The sequence below is a fragment of the Tachypleus tridentatus genome, chromosome 9 (genome assembly GCF_004210375.1).
Source record: "Tachypleus tridentatus isolate NWPU-2018 chromosome 9, ASM421037v1, whole genome shotgun sequence".
In the NCBI taxonomy this organism is placed as follows: domain Eukaryota; kingdom Metazoa; phylum Arthropoda; class Merostomata; order Xiphosura; family Limulidae; genus Tachypleus; species Tachypleus tridentatus.
Window position 1 is genome coordinate 68,038,877 of NC_134833.1, and position 17,946 is coordinate 68,056,822.

Consider the following 17,946-nt stretch of genomic DNA (forward strand, 5'->3'; position numbering starts at 1 on the left):
GTGGACCTGTATATACACGCTGCGAAAGAACTAACGAGTGTAATGCCTCTCCAAATAACACAGAAATGTGAACAGAAATTGTCGCCAAAACCTGTCTCAACAATGAAGTTGCAAGAAAGTTACTAAACCACGTCTAATTTACGAAGTTGAAAGAAGGTCGCTAAAACCTGTATAAACAATGAAGTTGAAAGAAGGTTGTTAAAACTCGTCTAAACATTGAAGATAAAAGGCCACAAAAACGCGTCTAAACAATGAAGCTGAAAGAAGGTCACTACATCCCGTCTACGCAATGAAGTTGAAACAAGTTTGCTAAAACTTGTATAAACAATGAAGTTGAAAGAAGGTCACTAAAACCCGTCTAAACAATGAAGTTCTCAAAAGGTCACTAAAACTCGTATAAGCAATAAAGTTGAAAGAAGGTCACTAAAATCCATCCAGAAAATGAAGATGAAAGAAGGATGCTAAAACGCTTCCAAACAATGAAGATCAAAGAAGGTTGTTAAAATCCGTCTGGACAATGATGTTGAAAGAAATTTGTAAAGCCCGACTAAATAACGAACTTGAAAGAAGGTTGTTAAAACCCGTCTAAACGACAAAGTTGAAAGAAAGCCGCTAATACCCGTCTAAACAATGAAGTTGAAAGAAGGTTGCTAAAACCAGTCTAAACAATGAAGTTGAAAGAAGGTTGCTAAAACCAGTCTAAACAATGAAGTTGAAAGAGAATTGTTAAAACCCGTCTAAGTAATGAACTTAAAAGACGGTTCTTAAAATCCGCCTAAACAATGTAGTTGAAAGAAGGTTTCTAAAATCCGTCTAAACAATGAAGATAAAGAACGTTGTGAAAACCTGTCTAAACAACAAAGTTGAAAAAAGGATGTTAAAACCAGTGTAAACAATAATGTTGAAAGAAGGTTGCTAAAACCCGTATACGCAATTAAGTTGAAAGAAAGTTACTAAAACGCGTCCAAACAATGAAGTTGAAAGAAGTTTGGAAAAGACCGTCTATACAGTGAAGTTGAAAAATAGGTTGTAAAAATAAATAATGAAGTTGAAAAAAGGTTCATCAAACCAGTTTCAACAATGAATTTGAAAGAAGGTTGTTAAAACTCTTTTAAACAATGAAGTTGAAAGAAGGTTGTTAAAACAAATCTAAATAATGAAACTCAAAGAAGGTTGATAAAACCTCTCCAAATAATGAAGTTGGAAAAGATGTTTAAACCTGTCTAAACAATAGAGTTGAAAGAAGGTTGTAAAAAATTCGACTAAAGTATGAAGTTGAAAGGTTGTTGTTAAGACACGTCAAAACAACGAAGTTGAAAGAAGGTTGCTAAAATCCGTCTAAACAATGAATTTGAAAGAATGTCGTTAAAACCCGTCGAAACAATGGAGTTGAAACAAGGTGGTTAAAACCCGTTTAAACAATGAAGCTGAAAGAAGGTTGTTAAATATCCGTTTAAACAACGTAGTTGAAAGAGGTTTTCTAAAATCCGCTAAACAATGAAGTTGAAAGAAGACTGTGAAAGCCCGTCTTAACGAGGAGGTTGAAAGAAGGTTGCTAGAACCCATCTAAGCAATAAAGTTTAAAGAAGGTTGCTAGAACCCATCTAAGCAATAAAGTTTAAAAAAGGTTGCTAAAATCCGAGTAAAAAATGAAGTTGAAAGAAGGCTGTTGAAATCCATATAAAAAGTTGAAAAAAGGTTGTTAAAACCCGTCTAAACAACAAAGTTGAAAGAAGGATATTAAAACCCGTCTAAACAATGAAGTTGAAAGAAGGTTGTTATAATCCTCTAAATAATGAAGTTTGAAGAAGTTTGTTAAAACGCGTCTAAATAATGAAAGAAAAAGAAGGTTGCTAAAACCAGTCTAAGAAATGGAGGTCAAGGAAAGGTTGCTAAAATCCGTCAAAACAATGAAGTAGGAAAAAGGTTGTGAAAATCGGTCTAAATAATGAGGTTGAAAGAAGGTTGTTAAAACTCGTGTAAGCAATGAAGTTTAAAAAAGGTTGGTAAAATCCGTGTAAACAATTAAGTTGAAAGAATGTTGTTAAAACACGTTTAAAGTTGAAAGAAGATTGAAAAACCCGTCTAAACAATAAAGTTCAAAGAAGATATTAAAACTCGTCTAAACACTAAAGTTGAAAGAAAGTTATTAAAATCTGTCTAAACAAAGAAGTTGAAAGCAGGATATGGAAACCCGTATAAACAATGATGTTAAAAGAAGTTTGTTACAACCCTTCTAAACAGTGAAGTTCAAAGAAGGTTGTTAAAACCCGTTTAAACAATGAAGTTAAAAAATGTCCATAAAACCCGCCTAAACAATGAAGTTGAAAGAAGGTTGTTCAAACACGTCTAAAAAATGAAGTTGATAGAAAGTCGTTAAAATCCTTCTGAACAATAAAATTGACAGAAGGTTGCTAAAATCCGTCTAAACAATAACGTTAAAAGAAGGTTGATAAAACCGATCTAAACAATGAAGTTGAAGGTTGTTCAATCCCGTCTTAACAATAAATTTGAAAGAAGGATGTTGAAATTCGTCTAAACAATAAAGTTAAAAAGTTTTAAAAACAAATCAAAATAATGAAGTTGAAAGAAGATTGCTAAAATCCGCCTAAAAATGAGGTTGAAAGAAGATTCTTAAAAACCGTCAAAACAATGAAGTTGAAAGTATTCTTATAAAGTTATCAAATGTGTCTAGTGTATGTAGTGATGGATATAATGTTTTCAGTTGTCTGTAATGTACGTACTGATGGATATAAAGTTATTAGATGTCTGTAGTGTAGGTGGTGATGGATATGAATATATTTGATGTATATAGTGTAGGTAGTGGTGGATATAAAGTTATTAGATGTGTGTATTGCATGCAGTGTTGCACATAAAGTTAGTATATGTGTGTATTGTATGTAGTGTTGTATATAAAGTTATTAGATGTGCGTAGTGATGGATATAAAGTTATTAGATGCAGGAGTTTATATGCAAAAATGGCTCGTTTGGGTTGAAAAAATATTTTACATAGAAGAGCGAACAGAAAATATTTTACATAGAAGAGCCGTTTTTGCATATAAATTTCTCAACAAGTGGGTTTCTCGACATCACTGATAGATGCAGGAGTGTTTGTACTAAAGGATATAAAATTATTAGATGTGTGTGGTGTACGTATTGAAGGATTTAAAGTTTTTGAAAATGTGTAGTCTATGTGGTGATGGATATAGAGTTATTAGATGTGTGGAGAGTATCTAGTGATTGATATAAAGTCATGGCATGTCCGTAGTGTACGAAGTGATGGATACAAGTTATTAGATGGGTGTAGTGTATGTACTGATGGATATAACATTATTAGATGGGTGTAGTGTATGTAGTGATGGATAGAGAGTTATTAGAAGCGTGTAGGGTATATAGTGATATATAAAAAAGTCATTAGATGTCTGTAGTGTACGTAGTGATGGATAAAAGTTATTAGATGTGTGTATTGTGTGTAGTGATTGATATAAAGTTATTAGATGTGTGTAGGATATGTAGTGATGGATATGAAGTTATAAGATGTGTGAAGTGCATGTAGTGGTGGATATAAATTTATTAGATGTGTGTTAGATATGTAGTGATGGGTATAAAGCTATTAGCTTAGGTACTGTATGTAGTGATTGATATAAAGGTATTAAATTGCGTAGTGATGGATATAAAGTTATTAGATGGTGCAGTGTATGTCGTGATGGATATAGAGTTATTAGATGTGTGTAGTGTACGTAGTGATATATATAAAGTTATTAGATGAAGGTAACGTATGTAGTGATGGATATACTGTTATTGGATGTCTCTAGTGTAAGTAGTGATGGATATAAAGTTATTAGCTGTATGTAGTGTGTGTAATGATTGATATAAAGATATTAGATTGCGTAGTAATGGATATAAAGTTATTAGATGTGTGTAGTGTATGTAGTGATGAATATAAAGTTATAAGGTATCATGAGTATATGTAGTGATTGATATAAAGTTGTTAGATGTCTGTAGTGTAAGTATTTATGGATATAAAGTGATTGGATATCTGTAGAGTATGTAGTGGTGGATATAAAGTTATTGCATATCTGTAGAGTATGTAGTGGTGAATATAAAGTTATTAACTGTATGTAGTGATTGATATAAAGGTATTAGACAGAATAGTGATAGATATAATGTTATTAGATGTGTTTAGTGTATGTACTGATGGACATAAAGTTATTAGATGTCTCTAGTGTATGTATTTATGGATATAAAGTTATTAGATGTGCGTAGTGTTTGTAGTGATGGATATAGTGCTATTAGATATGTATAGTGATTGATATAAAGTTACTGGATGTATGTTGTGTTTGTAGTGATAGATATAAAGTTATTAGATCTCTGTAGTGTATGCAGTGATGGATATAAAGTTAATAAACGCGTGTAGTGTATTTAGTGGTGGATATAAAGCAATTAGATATGTGTAGTGTGTGTAGTGATAGATATGAAATTATTTGATGTGTTTAGTTAATGTAGTGATGATTATAAGTGTATTAAATGTGTGTAGTGTATCTAGTGGTGAGAATAAAGTTATTAGATGTCTGTAATGTATTTACTAACGGATATAAAGTTATTAGATGTGTTTAGTGTATGTAGTGATAGATATAAAGTTAGTAGATGCGTGTAGTGAATGTAGTGTTGGATATAAAGTTATTAGATGTGTATAGTGCATGCAGTGATGGACATAAAGTTATTAAATGTGGTTAGTGTATGTACTGACGGATATGAAGTGTCTATAAGTGATATGTTCTCTTGTATACCTTGGTTTTATGGCTGTATAATAACATATCTAGTTTACAGACCGAATTTGTGCTGAGAAAGCGTGAATAGGCTAATCTTTGGTCTGTAGGGCCAGTTAAGAATTCGTTTGGTTTTACAGTGTTTTATAATATTTAGAAACTAAGTTATATTAACACCAACAGTGTTTTATAATATATAGAAACTAGGTTATATTAACACCAACAGTGTTTATAGTATTCAGAAACTAAATTACTTTAACCCTATGGTTTTTACAGTCATCCAATAAATACACGGTATTGGTATATTAACTTATTTTTTAATTCTATATTTACCCCTACTACTTACTGCCTATATACTATAAAATAGTAATACATAATATTACACTATTAATACCTACTATCCCACTACTACAATATACTAATGCCCTTAATGTGTTTCTATTCTATTCTACCCCATCTTAAAAGCGAATAACTCCACAAGGTAGATAGATACTGCTTGGGGCAGCGCATGTTTTTGTAGTTGGACTATTCTCTTTGTTTTGCACAAATCGAGGTTTTTCTTCTTTTTTTTTCAGTTGTCTGCATTTGATGAGGAAAACACCACATTATTCAGGCTGACTTTTACTGAGGTAAACTTTTCAGTTTGTAGCTACTTGCTTCAAACCATTGTCTCCTGTTGTTCATGAATAGACTAAACCCTGGTGACGATCTGCTGGTTAAGGGTGTTAAGAACCCCCTTTCTCTTTCCTCCCTCCTAGTCGATAGTCCACTTGCTGCTTCGTGGCGCGCTGTGCTTGCCGGGTAATTGTAGAATGCTCAGTGTTTCTGTGAAGTAAGTTAAAGTCGAAACTCGAACTCAGGCTTGAATCCGGCGACCGTTCTACTCTTGTTTATCCTGCATGCCTGGATTTGGCGGGAAACCGTCCTAGCTGGCGGCCTAAACAACATCAAAGTATGAGGGGCTGAGGTTTATCGAAGTTTCTGTCGCCACCGGTTTAGACGGGTTAGCTGGTAATGCTGGTCTGGTATGGATCTTTTTGTCTATTCTTCTTCTAGAATCGTTGTTATAAATGTTTTGGTGAATTTATTATGAACTATTAAATACACCTGTTCTTTAGAAAAGTTTAAAGATTCAGCGCTTTTTCTTAGGATGTAAAGATGACCTAATGTAATTAAATATAATTTTATATATGGCTCACACGTATGATTTACTGCACATACAAACCTAATTACAGTTATCACAAGACGTATAGAGTAGAGATGAAAACACAAACCAGTTAGAGGCACTGTATGTGTGTGTATTACGTTCAGAAATATATGTAGTTACTGTAAAATACACTGACTGTGAAAATGGAATTTGATTAATGTATCTTTTAGTTGTAAGGTGTGTGTATACATACATACACACATACATACATATATATGTATATATATATATACGATTGTTATAAAGTAGAGTTTATATTTATTCAACCATCCATGAATTCTCTGTTATTATAACAGTGATGAGTAGAAACTGGATCGTCTAAAATCGTACTGTGATTCTCGAACTTTCTTATTATAATGTATTTTTGTTTATCCAGTTAAATCATAACTACTGTTGACGCCTTGAAACAGACATACACATACATATATATATATATATACACGACCATACAAAAAGTACTCCAAGACCATATTGTGTGAGCGTTTCTGAAAAACTGTATATAGGGAAAGCACTCAGTCAAAACATACATCTCCAACCCTTAGGCTACTCTAATGAACCAGTGGGTTTTCCTGTCACTGATGTAAGCTCCCGTACCTCAGGAGTTGGAAGCATGTTTATTTGTTAACCATGAACCCTCCGATACAAAGACTTGTACTTTAATTTTTAGGACACGTTTTGCCCGAAAACATAATAGTGTAGTGACCTGGTACATTTAGAATATAACTATATATATATAGAGAGAGAGTAAAGAAACACGTTCGTGTATTAATAGTGCAAAGGAACACATGTAGAGCTAGATTATATATACATAGACTATATAGTGTTGACGCTATTTCTGTTCAGATATTCAACAGTCGTTGATTTCCACATGTGTAATTACTATATACATGCAATAGTTATCGAAATATAATGATATACACACTCAAGAATAGAAAAAAACAAGGCAGTATTTATTACTGAACCAAGAGAAATCTTTAGTAGAATACCCTACTATAGATAATACAAAATTAAAGTGAATAAATTGTACAATACACCATTATCTAGAATTTACTGTAACGTGTATGTATGAACAATATATTGCAACGCTTTTGTATTCTACCATATATTGTAATTTATATATATCCTACCATATATTGTAACCTGTATGTATGCTACCACATGTGACCGTTGTTTCATTGAGAATTCTCCTTCTTTGTATCATTGTTGTAAATCTTAGACTGTTCTGTAAGAGATAATGGAAAATATGTTTTTTTTTAAAGATAGGCCCGGCATGGCCAGGTGGGTTAAGGCGTACGACTCGTAATCTGAGGGTCGCGGGTTCGCATCCCCGTCGCACCAGACATGCTCGCCCTTTCAGCCATGGGGGCGTTATAATGTGACGGTCAATTCCACTATTCGTTGGTAAAAGAGTAGCCCAAGAGTTGGCGGTGGGTGGTGATGACTAGCTGCCTTCCCTCTAGTCTTAATTTAAGGGACGGCTAGCGCAGATAGCCCTCGAGTAGCTTTGCGCGAAATTCAAAAACAAACAAACAAACAAACAAACAATCTTTTAATGATGAACAGAGCCCTTTTATTAAAACTTCATAGAGAATGCGAAACAGTAACCTATTTCTAATGTTCTTGTGTGTATGCTACTTCTCGTATGTCATGCGAACAATATTCAATAAATCGAAGTGAATAAAAACTTAACTAAAGCCACTAAGCTGTCGACCGGTCTCACTGATCAATGAACTATTTATCATTCATTTTTATAATGTTCAAATCGATTCCTACATTTCAAGTTTTTATCTGGAGCCCACTATTTGTTCAAAGCTTCCGCGATCCTCCCAAATCTGTTCCTTATCAAAGACAGGATTAGTCCTCAATACAAGTCTGGAGTTTATGAATTTCGTTGCCCAACCTGTGAAGACACTTACATCGGTTACACAACAAGGAAACTGAGAGAGAGAACAAAAGAAAACAACATTCACAACTCTATCATTCTTCAACATGTTTCAAGTACTGTAACGTTGTTATTGTGTTTAAACATGTTTAAAAACATTGGAAGTAACATGAACGAAGAAGTCCACTTTTCACTATTGACGTATAAAATATTGACATTAGCAACTTTTCTAGTCACACTTCACGTTATTACCACTTCATCTCTGTACACAATTTTCCCGATTTCATTACCAACTCAGGTTCATGAATTACAACTGTAGAACCAGAATGCAGTAATTTAAATTTGTTCTTTCTACATTTATAGTAGTTCCCTGTGTCTGTCATCGTTCAGCACAGCTTCTGACAACATTATATATTAACTTACAACACACATTATTAAATATCGTAGCATACTACCACTACAAAGTGTTACATACTACCATATAAATAATGTAAAGAATATAACAATACATATATGTACATAGACTTAAGAAACCCATTCTCGGTTGTACTATACTTGTGTATAAATAATGTAAACGAATACATGTACAGCTAGATTAAATAGAGGTGTACACGTGTAGGTTATGTAGAGCTATAATAATACACATGTAGTTAGTGTAGAGGTGTACATGTATAGTTTATATACAGGTATAACAATACACATGTAGCTAGATTAGGGGGTGTACAAGAATAGTTTATATACATGTATAATAATACACATCTAGCTAGATTAGAGGTGTACATATATATTTTGTGTAGAGGTAAAATAATACACCTGTAGCTAGTGTGAAGGTGTACATGTATAGTTTATGTAGAGGTATAATAATACACATGTAGCTAGGTCAGGGGGTGTACATGTATAGTTCGTATATATGTATAATAATACATATGTAGCTAGGTTAGAGGTGTACATGTATAGTTTGTGTAGAGGTATAATAATACATATGTAGCTAGGTTAGAGGTGTACATGTATAGTTTATATAGATGTATAATAATACACATGTAGCTAGGTCAGGGGGTGTACAAATAGAGTTTATATAATTTTGTTACTACATAGTATGTGTTATTTCTTAATTGCTTATGTTGTAAAAGTACAGAAAATGGCCATTATTCCCTTCAAACTTTGTTTTTGTGACCTGGATAATGAAATTTAAAAATTAACCTATTTTCTATGTAAAAACGGGCAAATTTGCACATTTTCATTTACATAAGGTCTGAATAAAACAACATATGAATCAAGATTTACATGTGTTTATACTAAAATTATACAAAAATGTTAAGAAGTGAGTAGTTTTTCGAGATTTGCGACTGTAATGTAAATCATTTTCACGTATCACTCCCCAAATATAGTCTTCCATCATGTTTTCGTTATACTCTCCTTGGTAGCGGTGTTCAAAATCCAGTATCCCTTGGTGACAGCGCTCGCCTTGCTCCTATGAGTATCCTCCCATGTTCTTGAATTTGTCAAGATGAGCATCAAAGATATGGACTTTCAGGGACATCCTGCAGCCCATTTTGCCGTAGTTCTTCATCAGAGCTTTAACCAGTTCCACATAATTTTCGGCCTTGTGATTGTCCAAGAAGTCCCGAACCACTGCGACAAAGCTGCCCCAAGGTTTTTCTTTCTTATTGAGGTTCTAGGAGAATTCTGTGCACTACAGCCTCAGACAGCTTAAGGAAGAAGTCTCCAAAGTACTTGAAGGCTGCAGACTTCTTATCAAGAGCTGTGAAAAATTGTTTCATAAAGCCTAATTTTATGTGCAATGGTGGGAATAACACCTTCTGGAGGTCCACTAATGGCTCACACTTGACATTGTGCCTCCCCACAGAGAACTTTGTCCGTTGCAGCCAGTGCTTCCAGTTGTGTAGTGCAATGCAGTGTCCCTGCTGTCCCAAAGGCAAAGATAACAGGGAAACTTGGTAAAGCCTCCTTGGAGACCCATCAGGAATTCCACCGTTTTGAAGTCTCCGATAACCTCCCAGCAATACTCATCATACTTCAAGGCTTCTATCAAGGTGTTGACACTGTTGTATTCCTCTTTAAGGTGCCCCGAATGAGCCAAGGGAAGAGACGAATACTTATTCCTGTTATGAAGCAGCACAGCTTTGAGGCTTCTGGAGGAGCTATCAATGAAGAGGCGACACTCGTTCGGGTTACAGGCAATTTCAATTGCCTCTCACAGACCGGATACACAGAGCCCATCTTGACGAGTGAAGAAGCTTGACAAATGTTGGTGACGCTTTCTCTGACTTGCAACTTGTACACTTTCAATCTTGAAAATTCTTATAAGTTCTACAACATTCTAGAAAGTTCTAGAAAATTCTTGTAAGTTCGAGAAAATTCTCTATCAGCTATTCAGCATTGAATCTACCTGGAATGTTCTGGAAAATGGGCAAATTTGAAAATTTCATTACCCAGGTCACAAAAAGTTTGAAGAGAAAAATAGGTCTTTTCCATTTACTTTAGGCATAAGCAATTGGGAAATAATAATTTTTGCTCAGGAACAAGAAAAAGTAAAATTTTTGTTACATAGTGTAATACACCTGTAGTTAGTGTAGAGGAGTACATGTATAGTTTATGTAGAGGTATAATAGTAATACACATGTAGCTAGCGTGGAGGTGTACATGTATAGTTTATGTTAGAGTTGTGTTTAAAACGTGGTACAAAATTGGCTAAAGAAGTTTCAAAGATATTGAAGCTATACTTGTATCAGTGAGAGTTTGTATCTCAGTAAAGAATACAAAGCCATCTTCTAGTTTTAAAGCTATACAGTGAGCTTTCTGCACTCAGTCCACTACGAGAAATCGAACCCGAAATTTGATCATTCTAAACCTACCATAGGACTTTTAAATAGAACCCGTGGAACTAGTTAACAGTCACTGGTACCTCCTCTAGTTAAGCACTGTTTGTTTTTGGAAAAGGTTGTAAGGCAGTATACCACCTTCCCTAATTTTTAAATGCTTATCACAGGAAAGACAAGTGAATGGCACTCTCCGCCATCTTCTTCTGGACCTTTTATTTTATTTTCATCAGGAATAGTTAGATTGGCTGCCTAACATTCAGGGAAAGGATGAGCACCAGGATATGAGATTTGGAAAGTCTAATAATGGTATAACATGGAGTATGTTTTATCTGAACCTGACACATGCTCTTTTCTCGTTTGACTGGTTTTGTTGACAAACTATCGGAAGTTTTGTATGTAACACTTTCATGAAACAAGAAGCTCTCAGAAGTTGAAAGTTACCATAGCAACTTAGACCAACGTGCTATCCCTATAATCCATATTGATCTTAGTTCGAGGTTCCCTTGGTTACGAAGGGCGGACACTTCCACTACTTAATGGTTTGTTATTTCTTCCAATAGGCGTAGGACTCTAACTTTGTTATCAAAGAACGAGATGGATCACACATATAATTTTGTGAGGATAACTGAACCTTTGTTACATAAAATGTCTAAAAGCTATCGACAAATTTTTATCAACCGGAAGCGTAAAAGATATAAAGTTATACGTAAACCATATACCCTGGAACATAAAGGGTCTGGATTTGTAATATTTATGAATGTAAACTCATTTAAAAATAAAGTTTTTATAAAAGATGGTTTGTTTTTGTTTCGGTTTGTTTTGAATTTCGCGCAAAGCTACTCGAGGGCTATCTGCGTTAGCCGTTCCTAATTTAGCAGTGTAAGAGCAGAAGAAAGGCAGCTAGTCAGCACCACCCACCGCCAACTCTTGAGGCATTCTTTCACCAACGAATAGTGGGCTTGACCGTCACATTATAAAGCCCCCACTGCTGAAAGGGAGGGCATGCTTGATGTGACGGGGATTCAAACCCGTGACCCTCGGATTACGAGTCGAGTGCCTTAACTACCTGGCCATATGGGGCTTTTTATAAAAGAATAATAGATCTTATTATTCACTATATGAGTTAATAACCTCTTTGCAGGAAGAAACAACTGATGTATTATATCGGAATTAACAGTGTTTTCCAGTAACCTCACTGAATGAATGTATCTTTAACAGAAATAGCAACTGATATTCTACAGTTATTTTACTTCACTGGATGAATTAGAAAATTTGTGTCTGTTGAATGTCACACAAAGCCACGTGAGGACTATCTGCGTTAGATGTCCCTAATGCAGGAAAGACAGACTAGAGGGAAGACAGATAGTTATCGGTACCATCCATCCCCGATTGTGGGCCTACTCTTTCATCAATGAGTGATAGGATTGACCGTCACGTTATAACTCTCCTCCAGATGAAAGGGCATCCCTATTTGGTGATGCGATTCGAACCCGCGACCCGAAGATTGCGAGTCGAGATTCCGAGACTATAACAGCCAACATGCAATGGGTCCAGTTGTGTGGGCCCAGGGACTAATAATTTTTGTGGGTCCTACATCCCATGTAAGACCATAGGCCCTGGGGCTGAGCCCCCTCTAACCCTTACCTAAATACGCCACTGCCAACATTCAGAAGTTAATTTGTGAAGTAAAACGATGAAACATGTTGAAATGTTCTAGATATGGATATGAATGTAATGGTTTAGTGATTTAGATCATTTATACAGCCCGTGTATTAAAGTTAAATTACTTTCAGAAGCGATAGTTATGGCATGTTTGTAAGTGTTTACGAATCATCTGGTTTGTAGTTCAATTGTTGTAAATTCACGTCATGTTATCAAACTTTCTGAATTTTCCTCGTTGCATCATAACATCTCTTAGTATGTAGAAGGTTCTAGGTCTCGGTCACGTTATAAATGTGAGAAGATTATGTAGTTCAAGTTAAGTTAGACAGAATTTGGTAGACAGTTTTATAAACCTAAACTGCATAAATGTGAGTTTAGTCATAAAGAGCATATAGCAACCAGTTTTGAAGTGGAAGTATTCCAGACTGTGTTGTAATAACAGAGCAGAGAAGAATAATTCGTCTTGTTAATTATGAACGTGACTGAACTACTCTGTGTGAACTTCGATGAAATGAGACGATTATTTAAAGCTCTGGATACAACTATGGTAATTAACTGTGTAAGAAACATTTGTATATACGTTTGATTTGTTTTAATATAGTATTTTAAAACACGTTGGTTGTGTGCTATTTGTTTATTGTTCACATTTAAGTCTGACAGGTCACACACATCTACTGTAGAGAATTTGACCAAGACACTCATATGTACAAAATATGATATTGGCAAGCCAGCCAGGATTAAATAATGATAAATAGTGATGGAAAAAAATGTGAATGACAACAGAATTAAGACTATATACGCACAACCGTAGTGTTGGTGAAACCATTATAAAGATTACAACCACCATGTCGACTAACTTTGATAAATTAAAAGAGAGGGGTGAGTGATTTGACCTCAAATATATTTTGTTAAACAACAACAAAACCTAGAGAGAGAAGAGAATCAACAGAGAACAAGAAGACAAAAGTAGAAATAATAAAAGCACAAGAAAAGATAGAGAGAAGAGACTGGAAATAAGAGCACAAATTCATATTACTAAGGCCATTCAATAGATAGAAGAAGGACCCAAGGATGATAATAAGTTAAGAACCACCTGACCCAAGTTTCCCAACTTTGATGAACAGAAAGACAACACAGATGCTTTTATGAAGAGATATCATAGAGTCGTCAGAACTAGGACAAAGAAAACTGGGCAATTTATCTCGGCCCCTTCTCACAGTAAAAGGCCTACATGTGTATTCTGACAAGTTAAAAGTGGCCTTGCTGAAAAATGTGAACTTGTCCAGGAAAGATTTTGCCAGAAGGTTAGAGAAGTCAAACCGGACCCTGGATAAACCGTATTTTAGTGTGTGGCATGGTTACTGTGATAATTAATAAGGTAAGCTGACATAGCTAACTGTGAAAATAGTTTTCAAAGACCAGCAGATTTACTAATACACAAACAGTTTATCATTACATGTCACTTTTCCTAAAGAGAGACACCAAAACCTGGCAAAATATTATATGGAGTCCATGGAGAGAGTATAACTGGCGATTCCTTGAATAACCAGTTGTGGTTGAGCAGAAACAGAATGTTACCAAAGTTGACAAGAGATTAACAAATAGATGGAAGAGAAGATTATATTATTTTCATAAAATAGATCAAATTACAAGTGAGGGCAGATCTGTCATAAACAAGAACTGCTGAAGCCACATACAAAGTTGAGATTGAAGTAACAGGAGGAAAGTGATTATCATCATGGGTTGGTGATTAGCTATACACAAGGCAACAGATAGTTAAAAGAACCATACAGGAAGAATACTGATAAGACATCTGCAGTCACCACAAGTGCTCTAGAAAAGGAAAGCAAGAAAGATATGAAGCTCCTGAAAATCTCAAAAGGTGACATCTTGAATGAAGATCTATGAGAATTGAAGAAAACACAGAAGAAATTTTTTTCAATACAAAAACTTTGGAACAGTGCCTGGGAGAAATTCGAAAACAAGACAAAGAGGCTCACAGATCTATCAAGGCAGTTCCACTGGTGAAGTTCAACACATCATATTACTAACAGAATACCAGACTCAAGCGATAAAGTTAACTCACGATTCAATTGTGAGATGACACCTAGGAGCAAAGGTGATGGCAGAAAAAGTCACCAGCAGCATACTTTGGCTGGGTGATGTGACCAGATTCTGCAGGCCATGTGACATCTGCCCAAGACAGTATCTAAAGAAAATGTAACCACAGTAGTAAGATGCCTCTTATAGAAGAGCTATTCAGCAGAGTAGCTGTAGATTTGATTGAACAAATAGCACCTGTATCTGACAAGGGCAACATTTTTACAATAGTCAACTATGTAACACGTTACCCATAAGCCACAGCATTTGTGAAGATAAAGATGGAGAAAGTAGCCGACGTTCTCCTGAAAGTGTTATGTAGGGTAGGTTTTCCGAAAGAAGTCTTGAGTGATAGGGCCCAGATACCTTCGAATTTATTGTTCGTCAGTGGTAATTGTGAAGAAGACGGACAGCTCAAACTTCTTCTACATAGGTTTATGGAAGTTAAATCTCGTGAGAAAATTCAACTTCAAACCTATGGGCAACCCTGGAGCTATCAAGACGAAACTAGACATGGGAAAATTCTTTTCCAAGGTGAACCTCAGTAAAGGTTATTGGCAAAATCTAATGTGAAGACAGCATTTGTGACACCAGACAGATGCTACCAGCTCAAGAGGATAGCGCTTGGGTTAGTTAACTCAGCAGCAACTATATAATGATGAATATATTGCACAAAACTATCAACACTGAGCACTATGTAAATGTCATTCTGATCAACACAGCCAGTAGGAATACCACTTGAAGAATTTAAGAGAGCTGGTCAGGAAAGTGAGGAAATTAGGACTAGCCATCAGACCATCTAAGTGTGATAGCGGTTAGTCTGTGCTGGACTTTATTGGTTGACCAATAGATAGCCATGAAAGAACAAAAGTTAACCCAATAACAACAAACGTGCCAACTCTGATGACCAAGTAACAAATCAAATCCTTCCTGGGATTGGTGGAATACTATAAAAAGTTCGTCCTAAATTACGCTGGAGTAATTGCATCTCTGACTGATTTGACGAAAAAAAGGTCAACCCAACAAGGTGAAGTGGGAATAATCATATCAGATGAAATCCATCAATATCTATTAAAATAACACTTAACAGCTTGCCACCTGTAGTTTATATAGAAAACTAACTGTTTTTATAAAAATGCACCACAGTGGATTAGAGATAAGTTTATGGAGTTACAATGCTAATATTAAGGGTTCGATCTCCACAGTGGATAGAGCACAAGCAACTCATTGTTTTATATTAAGAAAAACAACAAGTTTATAAAACATTGTGTATATTAATTCGGTATCGTGTCACAGGTTGCATATTCAGCATCAATATTTGGTTCTGTATATTCTTGACTAATCAGCAGCTGGGAGCAGATATTTGGAGGAACATATTCCTCGAATATGTTACAGACTTTCCAAGAAAATACATTCAAATGACGAGTTTTCTAAACAATGAATGATCAAGAAACATTTGGAAGAAGTGAACTTAATGTTCTACAAGGATGTCCATAGATCAGTACAAGAAAACAATGTGCTGCGAAACCATAGCTGATAGCTGTTTGGACCTTTGTCTTCATCCACGAAATCAAAAGTAATTAGGTTGTGAATGAAGTAACACATAAGGATTTGAAATTGACAAAAGTATTTTAGTAATACTTTTCACGAGAAAGATGACTGAAGAAACCGAAGTCTAAATAAACCATTTGACCACATGTCTCTAGATGAAGTTTAAACAAACTCCATGTTTTGGTATGTTTAAAAGTCATCCCTGAGGCATACAACTACATATAGCAGTGGTTCTCAACCTTTTCTGACTTGCCGCACACTAGACAATCTGAAGATTTTCGCGGCACACCTGGAAAGCCTTAACGATATTTTCAGGTACACGTTATACGGCAAGCGTTAAAAGCCTTAAAATGAAAATCACAGGCAAAGCAAGCGATATTAATGTCATCTGCACATTGACAATACTAGCGCTTGCTTTGGCCGTGAATGTCGTTCTAAGGCTTTTTAACGATTTTGTGGTATAGCAGAAAAATCAAAACTTTTTATTTTTATATTTGTTTTCAATGTGACACTTGTGCCTGCTTCCGAGAGCAAATCAAATTGAAGCGAGGCTCTAACGTAGATAAACTTGCTTGCATTTCATCATCGACTGTAAGAAACCTCTCTCTCTTTCTGGCTTTAATTTCAGTCAATGCTGAAAATCCAATTTCTCAAAACCACGAAGACGCAAATGAAAGCAGAACTTCAACTGCTTTTGAACTGATTGCAAGATATGCATTTTTAATGGAAATCCAAAACTCATCCAAGCTCTTTTCGGGAAACAGTGACTGATAAAATTTGTCATTTTGTAAATCAATGAGCTGTTCTCCCTCCTCAGTTGTAAGATTTGTTGTTTCGTTAATTCCGAATGGATAGGTCATCCAGTTATATTCGTCGACAGCGAAGTAACGGGAAGTAATGTTTTAGTGCTTAATGTGTTCAAAATGTGAGGGACAATTTTCTTCTTTGACGGACATTCGTTAACAGAAGGAAAACAATCAAGGACTCCTTTCGAGATCTTATTCTTCCACAGCGTCACCTTTTCATAGAAGACCTTCAATTTGGACGTTGCAGTAATAATGTTTTCAGATGGTCCTTGGAGACTTAAGTTCAGAGAATTTAATTTGTCAAACAAGTCGGACAGAAATTGAACCTTCAGCCACCAGATCTCATCATGAAAAGAAAATTCAAAACCTTCATCAACCTCCAAAAAAGAAATTACTTCAGTTTTTAGTTTTTAACACCTTTCCTTTCGAAAGCCATCGAACTTCAGTGTGATACAGTAGCTTTTTGTAGTCTGAATCCATCGCCACACAGAGAAGGGAGAAAAGTCGAGATTGAAGTGGCCGAGACTTGATGAAATTTACCACTTGAATAACTTGATTCATAACAGACTGCAAATCTTTCGGCACAGATTTGGAGGCGAGCGCCTCTCTGTGAATCATGCAGTGAACAATCCTAATGTTTGGATTTTGTTGGCGCACCAGAGTGACGAATCTCTTCTTTTTTCCTTGCATTGAAGGACAGCCATTTTTGTGCAAACGCTGACACAGTTATTCCAATGTAATTTGAAGAGCAAAATGTTTTCATTCACCAACTCGAAAATGTCTTGGCCTTTCGCTGTACTTTTTAAATCTTTGCAAAATAAGTATTCGTTTACGATTTTTCAATCTTTTATGAATCGAACAAAAGCCAGAACTTAAGCTTTTCCGCTAACGTCAGTAGATTCATCAACTTGAAGAGACCATAGCAGAGACAATTCATCTTCAGGCGCTTCGAAGTGTTCGCAAACTTGATCCTTCAAATCTGACGACAAGTCTACAATTCTGCGCAAAATTGTGTCATTGGACAGCGGAACTTGTTTAACCTTTTTGGCGGCATCCGTTCCAAGCATAATTTCAACGATGATTATTAACGCTGGCGCAATGACTGATTCGGCCTCCGTATGCGCTT

General features: G+C 35.4%; 1 protein-coding gene across 8 annotated transcripts in view; it reads left to right on the top strand.

Moving 5' to 3' along the window:
• The first annotated feature begins 5,568 nt into the window (after nt 1–5,568).
• Nucleotides 5,569–17,946, top strand: part of LOC143225404 (uncharacterized) — a 45,035-nt gene continuing 32,657 nt past the window's right edge. For all 8 annotated transcript variants that reach the window (XM_076454753.1, XM_076454757.1, XM_076454754.1 and 5 more), the window contains exon 1: nt 5,569–5,794. The gene's annotated coding sequence lies outside the window, so the exon portion shown is untranslated. The remainder of the gene's footprint in view (nt 5,795–17,946) is intronic.